This window comes from Phocoena phocoena, chromosome 17 (assembly GCF_963924675.1).
Source record: "Phocoena phocoena chromosome 17, mPhoPho1.1, whole genome shotgun sequence".
Lineage (NCBI taxonomy): Eukaryota > Metazoa > Chordata > Mammalia > Artiodactyla > Phocoenidae > Phocoena > Phocoena phocoena.
Genome location: NC_089235.1, coordinates 57,125,529 through 57,143,676, shown reverse-complemented (window position 1 = coordinate 57,143,676; position 18,148 = coordinate 57,125,529).

Here is an 18,148-nt window from a genome sequence, read left to right as displayed (position 1 = left end):
AATTATTTGTGATCTTTGTTCATGAGGAAAGTCATGAATATTGTGTGATTAATATTTTTCTCCTCTAGTTTTAGTACTTGGAGTGTTGTTTAGTTATAATATTTAAAATTTGAAGAAAAATTATGAAGATAGTACAGAGAAGTCTCATGTATACCACCCCTAGTGTCCCCTATTATTAACATCTTACATATTACTATGGTACATTTTTCACAGTTAATGAAGCAGTATTGATACATTATTATTAACTAAATCCCATGTCTTATAAAGATTTCATTAATTTTTACCTAGTGTCCTTTTTTTGTTCCAGGATACTATCCGGGATGCATTTTACCTAGTTTATCTATGTGTGCCATTAGGTTTCTCTTGGCTGTGACATTTGCTCGTACTTTACATGTTTTTGATGACCTTGACAATTTTGAGGATTACTGGTCAGTAATTTTATGGATTAACAGACAATTGGATTTGTCAGGCATTTTTATCAAGATTATAATGAAGTTATGTGTTTTGGGACAGATGACCACAGTGGTAAAGTGTCATTCTCATCACATCATATCAAGGGTACATACTTTCTACATGACTTATCAATGTTGATGTTGACCTTGATCACCTGGCTGAGATATTATTTGTCAATTTTTTCCACTATAAAGTTACCCTTTTCTTTCTTCTTTCCACATTGTACTTTTTGGAATGAAGTGATTGTGTAAGATGTGAGGAATTAAGCTCTACCTTTTTGAGGACAAAGTACTTACATAAGTTCTCCTGCGTGGGAGATCTGCCTGTTCTCCTCCATCTATTTATTCATATCAGTGTGGACTCATAGATATTTATTTTATACTTCAAATTATTATCCAATGCTACTTTATTTTCTTGCTTTTACAACTTTGGACATTGGCTTCTGTGTCTCTGACATATCTACATTGTAGTGATTTGTTTTTTTTTGAGTACTTCTTTACATTCTGACACTAAAAGATGATCTTAGTTCAGATATTTCCTACCCAGGTTCTAAAATATAACATGCTTTTAAAAATTCTGAATAGCTACATAAAAAAGATAATATATAAAAGAAAATAATTTTCTTTTTTTAATATAAATTCAACTTTGGCAAATTTCTTTAACTGATAATTAAAAAAAATTTTGGCATGTATATGTTTATATAATGTTAACTATTATTGTATTTGAATTTAATTAAATGTTTTATATATAATATATATCCATAGATATATACATTTATGTATATATGCATACACACACATGCACACTCACATACATACTTTTGAAAAAAGTGCATCGCCAGCCATAATTAGATAATGGATCCTGAAGCTTACTCTTGACTTTTTAAAAAATTTTAAATAATAATACTTTCAATGAAAATCTATCTCAATTAAATAACAGATACATCAAGCATTTCATAAAATCCAAAATTTGAAGTTTGCCTCATTCCCACTTAAAAAATATGGATATTTCGATAGAACTTTTTATTTGGCTTCACAAATAAAAATGCTGAATAAAAATTCTATTTTGAAAAGTACCCAAACTGGAAAAATAAATCATCTCAAGATGTAATGAGCTAGTGATAAAAAAGTGGATTTCTTTAAAAAAAAATTAAAATCATTTAATTCATTCTGATTTTCTCTAAAAAATGTTTAATCTGATTAAGTTGAAATTTTTATATGGACCTCTGTGTTCGAGATATTTAAATATTCCTTTAAATGGAAATAATATCCCATTTTAGGCTCCCTATGACTTTAAAGAAAAACTAAAAGTTAGAAATGTAGAGAATCAGCTCTTATGTTCCATTAATTGCTGGGTATGCACCCTCAAAACATGCTAGAACAGAACAGAATATTTACAGACCCAAAGCTAAATTATTCCAGTAACAAAGGAAAGAAATGACATAAATAATTAATAGACAAGCATAATTATTTGGTAATGTTTTCTTATTTTTTAATTAAAAAAATCTCTCCGTTTTGAGATAAAGTTAGAGTGTAAAAGAAAAACAAAAGCACTTTTTTTTTTAAAGGCCTAAGTTGAAAGAAGACAGAGAATAATGTATTGATTTCTCAGGTCAGATAATTAGTCACTGAGTTTTTATTCATTGACAACAGATTCTCAATCCTATAAAAATTAAAGCTCTATATACACATACATATATATACATATATGCACACACATATATATATATATATATATATGAAATTAGAATTTTGTTTCTGATGGAGTTTGCTCTCAATCACAAAGGAATTAAAGTATTTTCTACATTTCACTTTTGTAGAAAGGGAATTATCTTTCACTCATTATTGTAATTTTTTCCCTCAAAATATATTTCAAGGTAAAACATTATGATTGCTAAGATGTACGCGGGGAAAGCTTAGTATGAAAACTAGAGCACTAATTTTTAATATTTTCAAGTTTCAGTGACTGGAGAAGTTTTGATTTAGATATTCCTTTTACTTATTTTTATTTCCTCTTAGGAGTGAGCTTTCTCAGTTGAGAATGAAACATAAGAAGTTTGACTAAATTAAGTTCCATGATATTTAAAAATAATTCAGTTACAAAAAAGGAACAATTGTGACTAAGCCAAGGGCAATAAATATATTTGACTAAAACCTTTTCATTTAGTAATTTTCATGGTTTCAACCAAGTTCCATTTTATTAGCCAGAAATGAATTTTTGCTCTTAATGTCTTATCATTACATTTTTAGTCATAAATACTATTATGAAAAAATTAAAAGAATCATCAGCGTTGAACATTATATGCATATTTCATCTATAAAAGAGCCTAACATATGTTGTTTTATTAGGACATCACTAATCCCTACAGACTTTAAATGTCTTGAAGAAAAGAGTGGTAGAGGACTATCATCACACCAAAGGAGCCCATACTTATATTTTACGAACAATCTTTCTGAAAGTCTGGCAAACTTTTTACCACCTTGACTTTCCATTTGCATCCAAGATAAGGTAACTTTAATCAAAATCATAGGAGGCAATCTAAATTTAGCCTCACATATAGCCCACAGACAGAACTGGGGCTGCTGATAGAGCTGGAGTTAAAATGTTCTTTATCAAGTTTGGGGATATACTGTTGCATTACTTTGTTTTATCTGCATGTAAACAGCACCAAGTACTATTATTATGTAGTGTAGTCTTCTTATATTATGATGGGAGCCAGTATACATGCTGGTGCAAACTGTCACATTATTGATGATTCTCTGCCCACCCCAACTCTTTTCTTTTTTAAGCAGTAATTATGAGAGGAAACAGATGGTAAAAATTAGAAAATGAATGATACACTAGCTTTATTGTAAATATAGAATATCAGATACTCAATCCTATAAAAATTAAAGCTCAGTTTGAGCTCCACACCAGTGTGAAGAGGTGCCATCTTTACAAATGCACTACCTTTCTCTTTCTTCCTTGCTTTTAATAGGGAAAGGAGTTACTGTTCAGCTCTGACAACATCATTAATTTTATATTGCAATGACTTCTAAATAATGACAGCTATCAGTAGCCTGAAACAGCTTCCAATGTGCTTTTAACAGTTTAGTTTTGCTAATTAGGCTTCAAGTTCTATAATGGCCTCATCCCCTCCCACACACACTCCCTAAGAAAAGATGCTTTAAAATTCAGGTGTTGAAAATAAAACATCATTTCCGCAAGGAGGGAAGATGTACATTAATTAACTTGATTGTGATTCAGTCAAATTTGGGCATAACCAAAATACATTTTACAAACTCCATTAACTTCATTGCCCGGTACAGAAAGGTTATGCTTTGAAATAGTCTTTCTAATGAAATCATATTTTTATCAAATTAGCTTATGATTGAATCAAACTGTACTAAATAGTAATATGTAATATTTTGGATACGATTAGTGTAAGCAGAGTACAAAAACCATAACCCTGGGACCACAGTTTGCCTTCTATTTTCAGACATGTTTTTCAGAACAAGGCTTTCAAATTTCAGTGCCCATCAGACAAAATTTCAGACAAGTTTTAGGTAATGATTATCTCCGTATTTAACTCTAGAGATCATCATAACTTTTAGACTAGCTTTGGAATAAAACTATATTATTTGGTAATATGGGTTTTTTTTAATTAAGTAATTTTATTTTTGGCTGCGTTGGGTCTTTGTTGCTGCGCGCGGGCTTTGAATCGAGTGGGTGCTACTCTTCGTTGCGGTGCACGGGTTTCTCATTGTGGTGGCTTCTCGTTGCAGAGCACGGGTTTCAGGCACGCAGGCTTCAATAGTTGCGGCGTGCGGGCTTAGTACTTGTGGCTCGTGGGCTCTAGAGCGCAGGCTCAGTAACTGTGGCACACGGGCTTAGTTGCTCTGCGGCGTGTGGGATCTTTCTGGACCAGAGCTCGAACCTGGGTTCCCTGCATTGGCAGGTGGATTCTTAACCACTGCGCCACCAGGGAAGCCCGTTAATATGCTATTGCTGATCTGTCATTCCTGGATCATACTTTTATGCTCATTTTAATGCCTTGTATTTTGTTTCAAAAAGACCATAATTAGTAATACTAAAAGTAAATGTAATAACTAATACCATTATTTCAACTGAAACATAACTGATATTACTTGAGATGTTGTTTATGATGGAGAGGCATAAAGTGTAAAGTCTCTTACTTTTCACAAAGTTCATACAAATAAAGTAAACCCACTAACAGCCATGGATCTGCAAATTTTATTTTTTCATACTATTTAAGCTTCGAATGCCAATATAACTACTTCATATGTCATTGAATTTAATTATAAAATGATAACAAAACACCATCCATCTGAATTTTAAATTCTGTATTCTGTTGTCCTTTATTCAAAGTACTATTCTAAGTAATTCTGCAAAACTCACTGTTCTAAAAAGAGCTTCTCAAAGGAATGTAAAGTTTAAAAGAAATCTAGAAATACATCATCTAGAAAATCTGTCGCTGTTCACAGAATTCAGATTCATCCACATGGCTAATTGTGTCGTATGCTCAAATATGCTTTTAATTGAGGATAAAAAAATAAAACTTTCACTGGGCCTGCACTACATCAACTGTATTGCTATAAAACATTATGGAGTAGGTTTGTTTTCATTCTTTATCTTTGGGTTCTAGGAGCCCTGTCTGTCCATTGACATATGGTAACATAATCTTCAGTACCCTTTCTTTTACTTTCCTTCTTTTATAAGATAATTCAAATCCTCCTCTTAGAGCCACCTATTACTAGATGTAGTAAATATTGAGTCGATTATTTCTTCATAAAATTATAACTCACATGAGTTAAAATTTCAACCCTAGAAACCTCAAAAAGTATTAGGTCCACTAAATCTCCAGTAAATTGATATGTGGGTCTGTGTACTTCAGATCTCCATGCACTAACACAGTTATCCAAGAACATGAGATATCTTTCCATTTATTTATATATTCTCCAATTCTTCCATCAATGAATTATAGTTTAGTATACAGGACTTTCACCTCCTTGTTTAAATTTATTCCTAAGCAGTTTATTATTTTTGAGGAAGAATTAATATTCTTCCACAAAGAAAAGGTAAAATGTCCATACTGTCCAATAATGATCAACAGATTCAATGTAATCTCTATCAAAATCCCAATGGCATTTTTCACAGAAATAGAAAATATATTCTAAAATCTGTATGAAACCACAGAAAATATGAATAGCCAGAGCAATATTGAGAAAGAACAAAGCTCTAGGCATCATACCTCCTGCTTTCAAACTATATTACAAAGCCATAGTTAACAAAACACTATCATAGTGACATAAAATAGGCACATAGACCAGTGGAACAGAATAAACAGCTCAGAAATAACCCCATGCATATATGGTTAATTGATTTTTAGTAAAGCCACCAAGAACACACAATGGGGAAATGACAGCCTCTTCAATAAATGTTTCTGGGAAAGCTGGATATCCACATGCAGAGAATGAAACTGGACCTCATCTTACACCATTCACAAGAATTGACTTAAAATGGATTAAAGACTTCAGTGTAAGACCCAAAACCAAAACATCCTGGAAGAAAACATAGGGAAAAAGTTCCTGGACATTGGTCTTGGCAATTTCTTGGTTAAGATATCAAAAGCACAGGCAATGAAAGCTAAAATAAACAACTGGGGCTACATCAAACTAAAGATGTTCTGCACAACAAAAGAAACAATCAATAAAATGAAAAGGCAATCTCCAAAATAAGAGAAACTATTTGCAACCCACGTGTCTGATAAGAGTCTAATTTCTAAAATACATAAAGACCTCATATAACACAATAGCAAAAAAGCAAAAACCCAATTTAAAAAGTGGCAAAGGAGCTGAATAGAGATTTTTCCAAAGAAGACAAACAAATGGCCAAGAGGTACATGGAAAAGTGCTCAACACCACCAATCGTCAAGGAAATGCAAATCAAATCCACAAGGAGGTATTACCTCACACCTGTAAGGGTGGTTATTATCAAAAAGACAAGAGGTAACAAAAGTTGGTGAGGATGTGGAGAAAATGAAACCCTTGTAAACTGTTGATAGGGATGTAAATCAGTACAGCCATTATAGAATACCGTATGGCAGCAGTTCCTCCAAAAATTAAAAATGGAACAACCATTTAAATCAGTAATCTCACTCCTGAATATGTACATGTAGGAAATAAAGTATCTTAAAGAGATATTTGCACCCTCATGTTTGCTGCAGCATAATTCACGACAAACATGCCAAGATATGGAAACAACCTACATGTCCTTCAGAAGATGAATGAATAATGAAATTATGATTTTATACACACACACACACACACACACACACACACACACACAGAATGGAATATTATTGAGTCATAAAAATAAGGAAATCTTGCCTTTGGGGATAACATGAATGAAGCTGGAGGGAATTATGCTAAGCCAGATAGAGAAAGACAAATACTGTATGGTGTCATTTATTTGTGGAATTTTAAAAATAAAAATAAAAAGGCCCATTTCATAGAACCAGAAAATAGAATGGTGTTTTCCAGGGGCTGAGGAGATGGGGATGCGGAGATGTAGGTTAAAGGATACAAACTTTTAGTTATAAGAATAAATCCTGAGGCTCAAATGTACAGCATGGTGATGATAGTTAATAATACAGTATTACATAAAAGTTGCTGAGACCACAAAAAGGAAAAGACTTAACTAGGTCAGGTCATGGATGTTTTAATTATCTTGATCTTGGTAATCATTCCACAATGTATATGTATGTTAAATCATCATGTACACTTTAAATATATATAAATTTCCTAAATTTCCCCTAAATTTCCTATGTAGTCCTTCCCTTTTGCTCCTCAGGAAACCACTGATTTGCTGTCCATCACTAAAGATCAGTTTGCATTTTCTGGGATTTTATATAAATGAAATCTTATACATTCTTTGTCTGGTCTCTTTGACTCAACATAATTATTTGGAAACCTAGACATCTTTAATGCAGTAACAGTTCTTTAACTTATTTTGTTTAATGTAGGGTACTAATCCATTTGTGGATATACCACAATATTTGATCCATTCACTTGTCGATGGATATTTGGGTTATTTTCCATTTAGGGCTATTCCAAATAAAGCTGCTAAGAACATTTGTATACATATCCTACTATGGACATAGATTTTATCTTTAGTAAATACTTAGGAGTAGAAAGACTGAATTCTATTTTTATATTGTCTTTAATTTTCTAAAAATACTTGTTAACACATATTTCTGTATGCTTAAGAAATTGCCAAAATATTATACTGTTTTACATTCTCACTTAGATTTGATATGAAAAGGCTTTTTGCTTGTAGCTATTCTCATAGGTGTGTAGTGTTGTCTCATATGTTTTTAATTTGCATTTACCTAAAGAATAAAGATGTTGAGATTCATATGCCTATATTCTATATGTATATTTTCTTTAGTTCAGTTTCTGTTCAAGTATTTTGCTAATTTTGTTACTGGGTTGTTTGGGTTCTTTTCATTTAGTTTGAAAATATGTATATGTATCAAACATTACATTTAATATACATATATATACATGTGTATTTATTTATATACTGATATATACACTTTTAAAACTTCTTAGTTGTTTCAGGGAGAAATATAAATCATATCCCTATTACTTTATCTTAGCCAGAAGAATAAAAGCATTTCATTTAAATTTCATTTTTATAGTATGAATATTATCACTGGTATTAACTAGTATCTAAAATCATAAAATAACTTATATTCATAATTACCAATCTTCCATACCCATCATATTTGTCTTCTGTTTTCCAAAATGTTTTATCCCCAAAATTTTAACTTTTCCTTTAGTTTTTATTTTCTAATTATTCAGTTATCTGCTATTGTTCTCTGAAATTTCAAAAAAAGTCATCAAAATTATTTGATATTTCAAGTATACTTTCTTACAGCAATGTTTTATATGTTGCTTCATACAGCACTTATTACATTTGATAGAGTAGGACAAATAAGTATGGTCTTTAAGCTAAGCTGGAAGGACTACCTCACTCCCATATCTTTTGCTTATATGAGTTGAGGATATGCTCTTGGTCTCTTTATCCCATCACTTACTCCTGACATGGAGAGAGCTACTTATCTGATTGGTCAACAGCAGACATTCATCTTGGTTTCTCAACTGAGTAAATCACTCATTAAAAGAACTTAGTGCAGAGGATTTGCTATTTTTCTCCTCCCTCTTCACCATGACCAATGGCAGTCTGCTGCCTGTGCAAGTGCATTTGTCATCAATTCTCAAGTTTCACTTCAGATAGGGCATTTCAAATCTGGGGAGGATGGGCAATTACCAAACACAGTTTTGTTCTGACATTAAGATGCGTCCTTCAACCTAGACTTTATAAATGTTAAAGATTATATTTTTAGTATACACCTACTGATACATTTTGGTTCAAAACTAAGGTTAAGAAAATGTATAATATTTATTAGGCCACCTCAAAGACTCCAGTAAGTCAAAAAACCCTTGGAATGACCCTGTCAGAAAAGAAAATCAGAAAAGAAAATAATCTTTTCTCATTATTTCAGTAGAATTTTGATCATTCTAATCTCTGTCTACAAATCCTTGATATATCTACAAATTGTATTAGAATTTGGTCTTAAAAAATACCCAGTCTATTCCACTTATTTACTGAGAAGGCTAATCCATAAAAAGGGATCGATATATATAATGTCAATCTTATTAGAAGAATCACTACATTATTTCAGACCTCTTGACTCAGAGACTAGTACTTTTTCAACTATACTCTTGTTTTTAAATAGTTGCATGGTAATTTTAATTTGCTAATATGTCGAATTATTAATTTATCTGGCTTATTTATTGGTCTCCTGTTACAGGTTTTAGTTTTGAGAAGCAATTGGAAAGAGTTATGTAACAATTATTCTATGGTGCTCTGATCTTTTTTTCAAATAATACCTTGTTCACTGTACCCTGTAGATATTGATATCATTTATTTATTTACAGAAGACGTTGATGTAAATTAGGTGGATGGGGATTTAATCTTTCTCCATTTTTGAATTTTAAAGTTATCTATATTCCATTCTACTTCTGGTTGTAATGTTAATTTTTTTCTGCCATTGAAACATGAAGAAGGGTAAAAGGGAAAAAATAAAAGTTTTCTTTCCAAAAGTCAGATGAGACTGTCCCATATTTATCCAACCACATATTTTTACTTCCATTTTCAGAAGCAAATAATCCTGTCTAGAATAGTTTATGTGTGGTCCTGCCAGGGTGAGAGAGAGGGAACAGATGGACCTCTCTGTGCCATTTCTCCTTTTTTGATTCCTTTGTGAAAAGTTCGGTGAATTGCTAAGCCACTCTTCTACTTTATCACTGTAAAAGGGTCTATGAATCACCATAAAACAGTGGCCTTTTCATTACCAAGCATCATAAAAGTAGATTTCTCCAAATTTACGTATGCTGAACATTGTGACCTAGCTACCATATGTAATGAGGCCTGATCTGCAATCCATTCATTTATTACCTGTATTTCAATTGATTCTGCCTCACTTTAAAACTATCTCTGCCTATATATTGGACTCTTTTTTTAGTTAGTTCTTGTAAATTTTCCCTACACATATATATCTACAGAAATTCCCATTATCCAGGTAATTTCCTTTCTTACAGATATACTTTTCAAAATGGCGACATATTTCTATATGCCGGCTACCATCTGTTATTCTCTTTCGATCTCAGAAAAATGTTCCTATATTATTGAGAATAGCTTTTGCATAATGAAAAATTAGTTTACTTTAAAATTTTATATTACCATATCATTATGTATGTAAATAGATACTCTATTACTATTATTAACTCTGCATAAATAAATATTTCCTTTCGCTATCATATCTCTTTGGAGTTATTTTAAATTAGTATCATATTATCTATAATAGTAATTGATATGTAACTGGTTAAGAGAAGAGTGAGATTATTTCTTTTAAATGTTATCTTTTAGAAACTCTCTAAAACTTATCCTTCACTTCATCATTTTTATGATCATTAAACTATTTATTATGATAATCTACTCTGGAAAATCAAGATAGGATTATTGAATTGGTCTTCATATTGTATTTTTTCCTCATCAGAAACAAATCCTTTCTCAGAATGTGTTTAAATTATTGTTTCAAAAAATTAGACATATGTTAAGAGATATAAATAAGCCTTTTCAAATTAAAATAACATTTTTATAGACCCATTCAATAGTTTATTATGCTTGGAGGATAATTATTTATTTTCAATTCTTCATTTCTCTTATTTAAGAGAAAAAGTCTAAAACCAATTAAATAATTAACAAGTTATAATGCCTAAAAGTTTATCTAAAATTTGTTAAAAATATAATCAAAGTTGAATTATGTATCAGTAAAGAAAAGATTCTTGTCTATTCCTTCAAGCCAGTTAGACAGAGATCCTTTTAGACTCAGGGAGATAAGAGAGAATCAATACTTTGAGAAATCAAGTATAAAATTTTAGAAAACTCAGGCTAGCTCTTGAGTCTTATGTTAGAATTTAAGAAGGTGGAAGATGAAGATATTTCTTGATTAGATTTAGTGGTTTTAAGTGATGATTCCCTGTGAAAAGTTCCAAAGTCTAATTTAAACAAATAAATGAGAGCCCAGGAAAAAGATAGGTACTTACTGAAATGATGCTCATACATAACTGTTTTCATTTAAAAGCACTAAAACCAGAACATGCTAAGCCATGTCTATAAGTCATTGATATATTGAATTATATAATTGCTTGATTTCTTATACAAACCCTCAGGGAAAATAAAAGGGATAAGAGAGAAAGCAAAAGTTTGATATCTGTGTGAGATGTTATTGCAAGTTTTGTTGCTGAAGCAAAGGATAGTTTATTTCTCCTCAAATCATATATATTTAAAGGACATGGCAACTAATAGTGGTATTAATTAATAGTGGTACTTCGTATGGAGTACTTGTGAAAGTACTCCACACGAATAGTAAAGCTGGATAAACAAATAAATACACAAAAAATGCAAAAAGGGTATCTGTAGCCTAAGACATGACTTATTTAAAGATAATTTGCTGTTTTCTGATATACATAGATTGTTTAAAGGCTGTTGTATAATTGGCCAATTACTGAACTTTATACATTTCCTTCTTATAAACTTTGTTTTGATCTGAAAATAATCTCTATATATAACACTTTGAGTTTTGCAGAGAGGTTTCCCTTTTATTCTTTCATCATAATAGTAACAAAAATTGGTTAGGGAAAATATCACTATCGTAATTGTACACATCAGGATGCAGATAAGCCAGATTGAGCATTTCCCAAAGGTTTTACAGCTAATTAATGATAAAGGCTAAATAATAATCAAGACTGCCAGAATTTGGTGAAGTATTTGCTCTTTCATATTTTCTCTCAAATTACTATTTCAAAAATGCTTGCCTAACACTAATTCTGCTTCTGTGCTTCTCAACTTGCAATTTTTATTAATGATTTGTGCACACAAATAAGCTTACTTTGGCACTGTCAGAAATAAACATCTTTGCAACCCTCTGCTATATATTGTATTTTGTCTTTATTTTATATTTTCTGTTTTACTTATCCTTATAATAGTTTCTCTACTTCATCTTTCTGTAAAGAGAAACTGAAAAACCAATACTAGGAAAGCAAAATAATATCTAAAGCTTGATACACTTCTTTTCAGTTGAAATTAGTTAAGCAAAGCAGCATACTGGATTGATTTAAACTGAGACATCAGTGCCATTAGATGGCACTCTGGGTAAAGTTGTCAATGTTATTTCTTATATTGGAGCATTACAATTTAAGGGCTTAAGTAAAGTAAATGGAATACAAGGTTAGTGAACATTTATAAGACAAAGAATCATACTTATTACAATGATAAAGGACATTTTTGCTCTCTAAATAATCTAAGGTTTCCCTTTGAATCATTACACACTATTACTCACCAAATAAAAATTAAGACATTATACAATGAACTGTTCCTCATTGAATACATATTCATGGTTAAACTTTAAAATTATTTATACTGCTCTGTGGAGCCAAAATCAATGTTATCAATCACCTTATTCATATCATTCCTAATATAATGTAACAATAGGTTCTAAAATGAATTGGCTTTTATAGGCTTATACGTGTTTTAAAACAATTTCCATGTATAAATATGGATTTACAAACATTGAAAACATTGTTATTTCTAAATATTCTTTAGTAAAATAAGTGGTTTAGAAATATACTTCATATATAAATATTCTGATTCTTTCTAACTGGATTAATTATGTTTTGTTGGAAGTTATTCCATTTGTTCAATCCTTTTCATCTGGTCGCTAATATGCCAAGAGCTTAGGAGGGAAAGTTAAGGAGTTATGGTGACTTCCCTTGGGAAACGTACAAGCTCATTAATAAAAGAAGCTCTACATAAAGCAGGCAATAATATAAACAAATGCACATAATTTTCCTCTAAGGAGCTGATATAGACCTTTACTAGCATTTATTTACTATTTTATCATTACCAAAAGTTAGAGAAATATCCTTGATTACTGACTCTCTGCATTGCAGATGCTGCTACTACTACAGATAATACCTACTATTTATTGAGCACTCATCTTTGACCGCAGTTGTACTGGGTTTTAGATATGAGGATATATTTAATTATTACATTAACCCAATTAAGTACACACCAATTTAAAAATTTTAGCAAAGAGGCAACTGAATTGATTTTTCCGAAGTTGCATACTTCCTCTCCTTTGTTTCTTGCTCTGACTGCAAGGATTTTAACTTAATACTAAACAAGAATTGATTTTGCAAAGACAGTGGGATTTCAAAGATATTTAGAGCAAGCTGGTAGAGAAGTATGGAAGGAAAGAAATAGGTGTCAGACTGAAATACAGCTAAACTTTCTTTGGTGTTTTATCTAAGACACCTCATTTCATCTTAACAGATAATAGTAATATGGAAGCAATTTTTACAGTTTAACTTTTGGGGGGATGTGATCGAGAATATTGTTTCTTGTGTTTGAAAAAACAACACAAAGCAGTTTCCTACCTCATGGGGAACTGACTATTGTACAAAGCTTATGTAAATCAGATCCAAATTTTTCTTTTATAGATTTTTTAATCTGATTCGTATTAGTTTTCGTAGGTAAAATAATTCACAAGTCTTAGAGCTTTTCACAAATTTAGGAATTGAACCAAGTCTTTTTTTCCTCAGGTAATTTCATCTTTATTGTTTTTATTATGATCTATATAGTACAAACACATGAAACTATGAAGCTTATGTTATAGTTTAAATTCATTGTAAAATAATAAAAACCTTTATACTTGTTGACTCACTGGACAAGAAATAGCGTGGTATTAGCATATGAAAGCCCACCTTAGCAATCTTGCACTCTTCACTTTTCATTCCATCATTCAAAACTGACTTTTGCATTATTTATTCCCAAATATTTGTTTAAATTCATCTATTTTATAAATTTGCTTAACTGGATTAAATTATATGTATTCTTCAGTTCTTTGCTTCTGTCTCCCTGCATTACATTTTTAAAATCTACTCAGGTTGATGCCCTCATGTTGATGAGTCAGTTCATTCATTATTACTGCTGTAAATTCCCTTGTAGTCCCTTATATCAAGATGGCATAATTTATCTGTTCTATTGCTGATGGAAAATTGGGATGTTTCCAGATTTTTGGTATTATGCAAATACTGGTCTAAATGTTGTTACATCAGACCCTTGGTGTACATGTTCAAAATCTTTCTCACTGGCGTATGCCTTGGCTTGGAGTTGCTTAGTATAGAAAATGAATATTCAATGTTACTATTTAAAATATTAAATTGTTTTGAAAGTGGTTATTACAATGTATACTACCAACAGCAATATTATTGAGTTCCCATTGTACTATATTCTCACCAGTAATTGTTTTTATTAGGGTAATCATTGTGAAGGGTTATCTAATAATGCTTTAATGCTTTTAATTATCATTTCCCTCATCATGAATGATGTTGGGCATATTTCATGTTTGTTTGTTTGTCTTTCCCCTTGTCAAATTTTTGTGTATGTTCTGCCCATTTTCTACAGGGCTGCTTTACTTTTTTATATTAATTTGTAGGGAATAATTTATATAGTCCAAATACTAATCCAGTTGATTTTTATTATTTGCAGATTTCATATTTTTGAATTTTCCTACTGTTAAAATTAATCTATAACCCTAAAATAAACAGTTGTCGTGCTTTCACAATCATTCAAAACATTCATGGAGCAGCAAAAAATTGAGTTGCTTGATACACATGCATGGTCCCTGCTAGGGTAGAGTAAGATAACACTCTAGCTCCTCATTTCTGCTCTGTCATTTTTGCTGTCTATTTAGTGCCACCTTTTATTCATTTTTGTGTGTTTGTTGGTAATTTTACTGTTTTAAATGGTTCTCAAGCATAGTCCTGAAGTTCAGTGTAGTGTTGTTCCTAAGTGCAAGAAAGATGTCATGTGCTTTACAAAGAAGTATGCTAGATAACCTTGGATCAGGCAAGAATTATAGTGCTGGTAACCATGAGCTAATGTTAATGAATCAATAATATGTGTTAAATAAGGTGTCACTAAACAGAAACACACATTAAACAAAGTTGTATATGGATGGCCTGATGAAAACCTTTTGACCAGAGGCACATAGGAACATAACTCTATATCTTCTTTTGGAACAAATTTCAGTATTGGCTAAATCTGTGTTTGGATAACTTTATAGAACACAGTACTGCAAGTAATGACAATCAACTGTATTTTGTTGCTTGTATTTATTACAAATATTTTTCTCTGTGGTTTTTCTTTTCAATGCCTTTATATGATTATTTGAAAAATAAAAGTTCTTGCCATGTGATCCAGAAATTTCACTGCTAGGTATTAACCCAAGGAAAACAAAAACAATAATTCAAAAATATTTATGAACCCAATCTTCATTGCAACATTATTTACAATAGCTAAGATATGGAAGCAACCTAAGTGTACATCGATAGATGAATGGATAAGAAATATGTGGTGTATATACAAAATGGAATTTACTCAGCCATGAAACATGGAAATCTTGTCATTTACAACAATATGGAAGGATCTAGAGGATATGTCCTAAGTGAAATAAGTCAGAGAAAGACAAATACCGTATCATACCAGACTCATAGATACTAAGAACAAAGGGGTGGTTGCCAGAGGGGTGGGAGATGAGGAGTTTCAGTGAAATAGATGAAGGGGATTAAGAGGCGCAAACCTCCAAACTGAGTCATTTTGCTGTACAACAGAAATTAGCATAACATTGTAAACCAACTATACCTCAATGAAAAAAGAGTTGCAAACCTCCAGTTATAAAATAAATAAGCCACAGGGTGTAATATACAACATAGGGAGTATGGTCAATAATATTGCAATACCTTTGTAGGTGGATAGGTTGTTACTAGACTTACTGTGGTGATCTTTTCATAATGCATGCAAGTGTCAAGTCACTATGCAGTATGCCTGAAACTAACGTAATATTGTACACCAACTCTAATTCAATAATAATGGACATATATACACTACCAAACGTAAGGTAGATAGCTAGTGGGAAGCAGCCGCATAGCACAAGAGATCAGCTCCGTGCTTTGTGACCACCTAGAGGGGTGGGAGAGGGAGGGTGGGAGGGAGGGAGACTCAAGAGGGAAAGATATGGGGATATAAGTATATGCATATGTATAGCTGATTCACTTTGTTATAAAGCAGAAACTAACACACCATTGTAAAGCAATTATACTCCAATAAAGATGTTAAAAAATAAATAAAAAGAAAGGATTTAAATATTATTGAGTTTATCAATTTTGCTCTGTGTAGTTTGTAAGTTTATTCTATACAGTTTAAGTACCCATGTCCTTCATCTGGTTCCTTAAAAAAAATGTCTTGTACCTCTTCTTTGTTGGTCTTACCTTCCAACTGAGTTCTTATTCTGTTTGAGGTTTATTTTTGTTTATGGTGTAGCATAAGGATTTATATGAGTAGCCAATATTTGGTACAAAATGTACTGATTACCACAATTTTTGCTCTGATTTTCAAGACCCACTCTGTCATAAAGCAAGTTCTACTTACATACAACAAATTGTTCCTATTAAGAAAGAAGTGCAAATTGTAAAAGAGTACCAGTCATTTTTCTTTCAGGGGTGGGCCTAATGAATGAATGTGAATAAAATATGTCAATTTTCATACCATTCATCTATGGGGCTCTCCTTATATAGTAAAAACTCACAGGATCAGGGGAACCACAAGAGCTCAGTTTGAATAAAAAATTGCTTGATATAGAATTACACTTAATTTTATATTTGTCGTATTTGAAATTCTCAGTATAAATTCATTGATGATAAGCAGTGTGCTTAATGACAGAGTAAGGTCATGAGATACAAATATATATGGCTATGTGATTTTCTTTACCTGGTGCATTCATTAATCTTATTCTTTATAAATTTCTTTCAAACATTCAGATATTTCTCCACTTAGCAAATTCTCTTTCCTGTACCTTCCCCCTGACCAACTGTTAACTACTTTTTCAAAAAAGGTTCTAATGTCACCACTTCGTGACATGTGTACCACAACCACACAAATAGGCATTTTCCTAACCTGCTTGAGCTGCCATAACAAAATAACAGACTGGGAGACTTAAACAAGAGAAATTTATTTTGTCACAGTTCTGGAGGCTGGAAGTCCACGAACAAGGCACTAGCAGAATAGGTTTCTCTTGAGGCATCTCTCCTTGGCTTGCAGACTGCTGCCTTTTTACTGTTTCCTCACATGGCCTCTCCTTTGTGTGCACACATCCCTGTTATCTCCCTCTGTGTATCTTAATTTCCTATTAAAAGGACATCAGTCATATTGGATTAGGGCCCATCCTAAGGGTTTTATTTTAACTTAATCACCTCTTTAAAGATCCTATTTCCAAATACAGTCACATTCAGAGATACAAGGGTTAGAGCTTCAACATAAGAATTTGGGGGGGGAGGCACAACTCAGTCCATGACAGGCACTCTTAAGTACTTAAGATACAATAAATATCTTTTCAGTTGTGTTGTGTTGAATTGTCTGTTTCTTAACAAATTTGTAAACTGCCCATAGACAAAAGCTGTGTCTTTTTATGTATATGTCCACAAAATAATAGAACGATTCTAATTATGTGCTTCTAGAATTAGTGTTACATCAAGCCATGTTAGAACCTGAGTCAAATGGAAAAATCACTAATATTGATCAAGTCTTTTAAGTTTTGATATTTTATTTATCAGGGTTTTTTTTTTACAGTAACTGATTTTTTGAAACATTGCATTAAAATGGTATTTATCTGAATTACTGAGTTTATTTTTAGTGCCCCTTTAAATTTTATATGTGAAGTAAGTGCCTCACTCCCTTCATCCTATGCTTGACCCTATCTAAAATGATGAAATTCACAAGACAAAATATTCAGTGATAGTATCAATATCCCTAAAAAGTCACAATGTGACAATCTTTACAAAATTCTATAGCAGGAATAATTTGTCTTTTGAAAAGTAGCATGAAGTATGGAAAATAGCACTACTTTGGAATTTGGAAACCTAGATTCTACTTGTGTCTGCCAATTATTTGCTGGTTCTAAAGTCCAGCCCTGCCATAGGTGATAGGTGGACAGAGTCAGGCAATA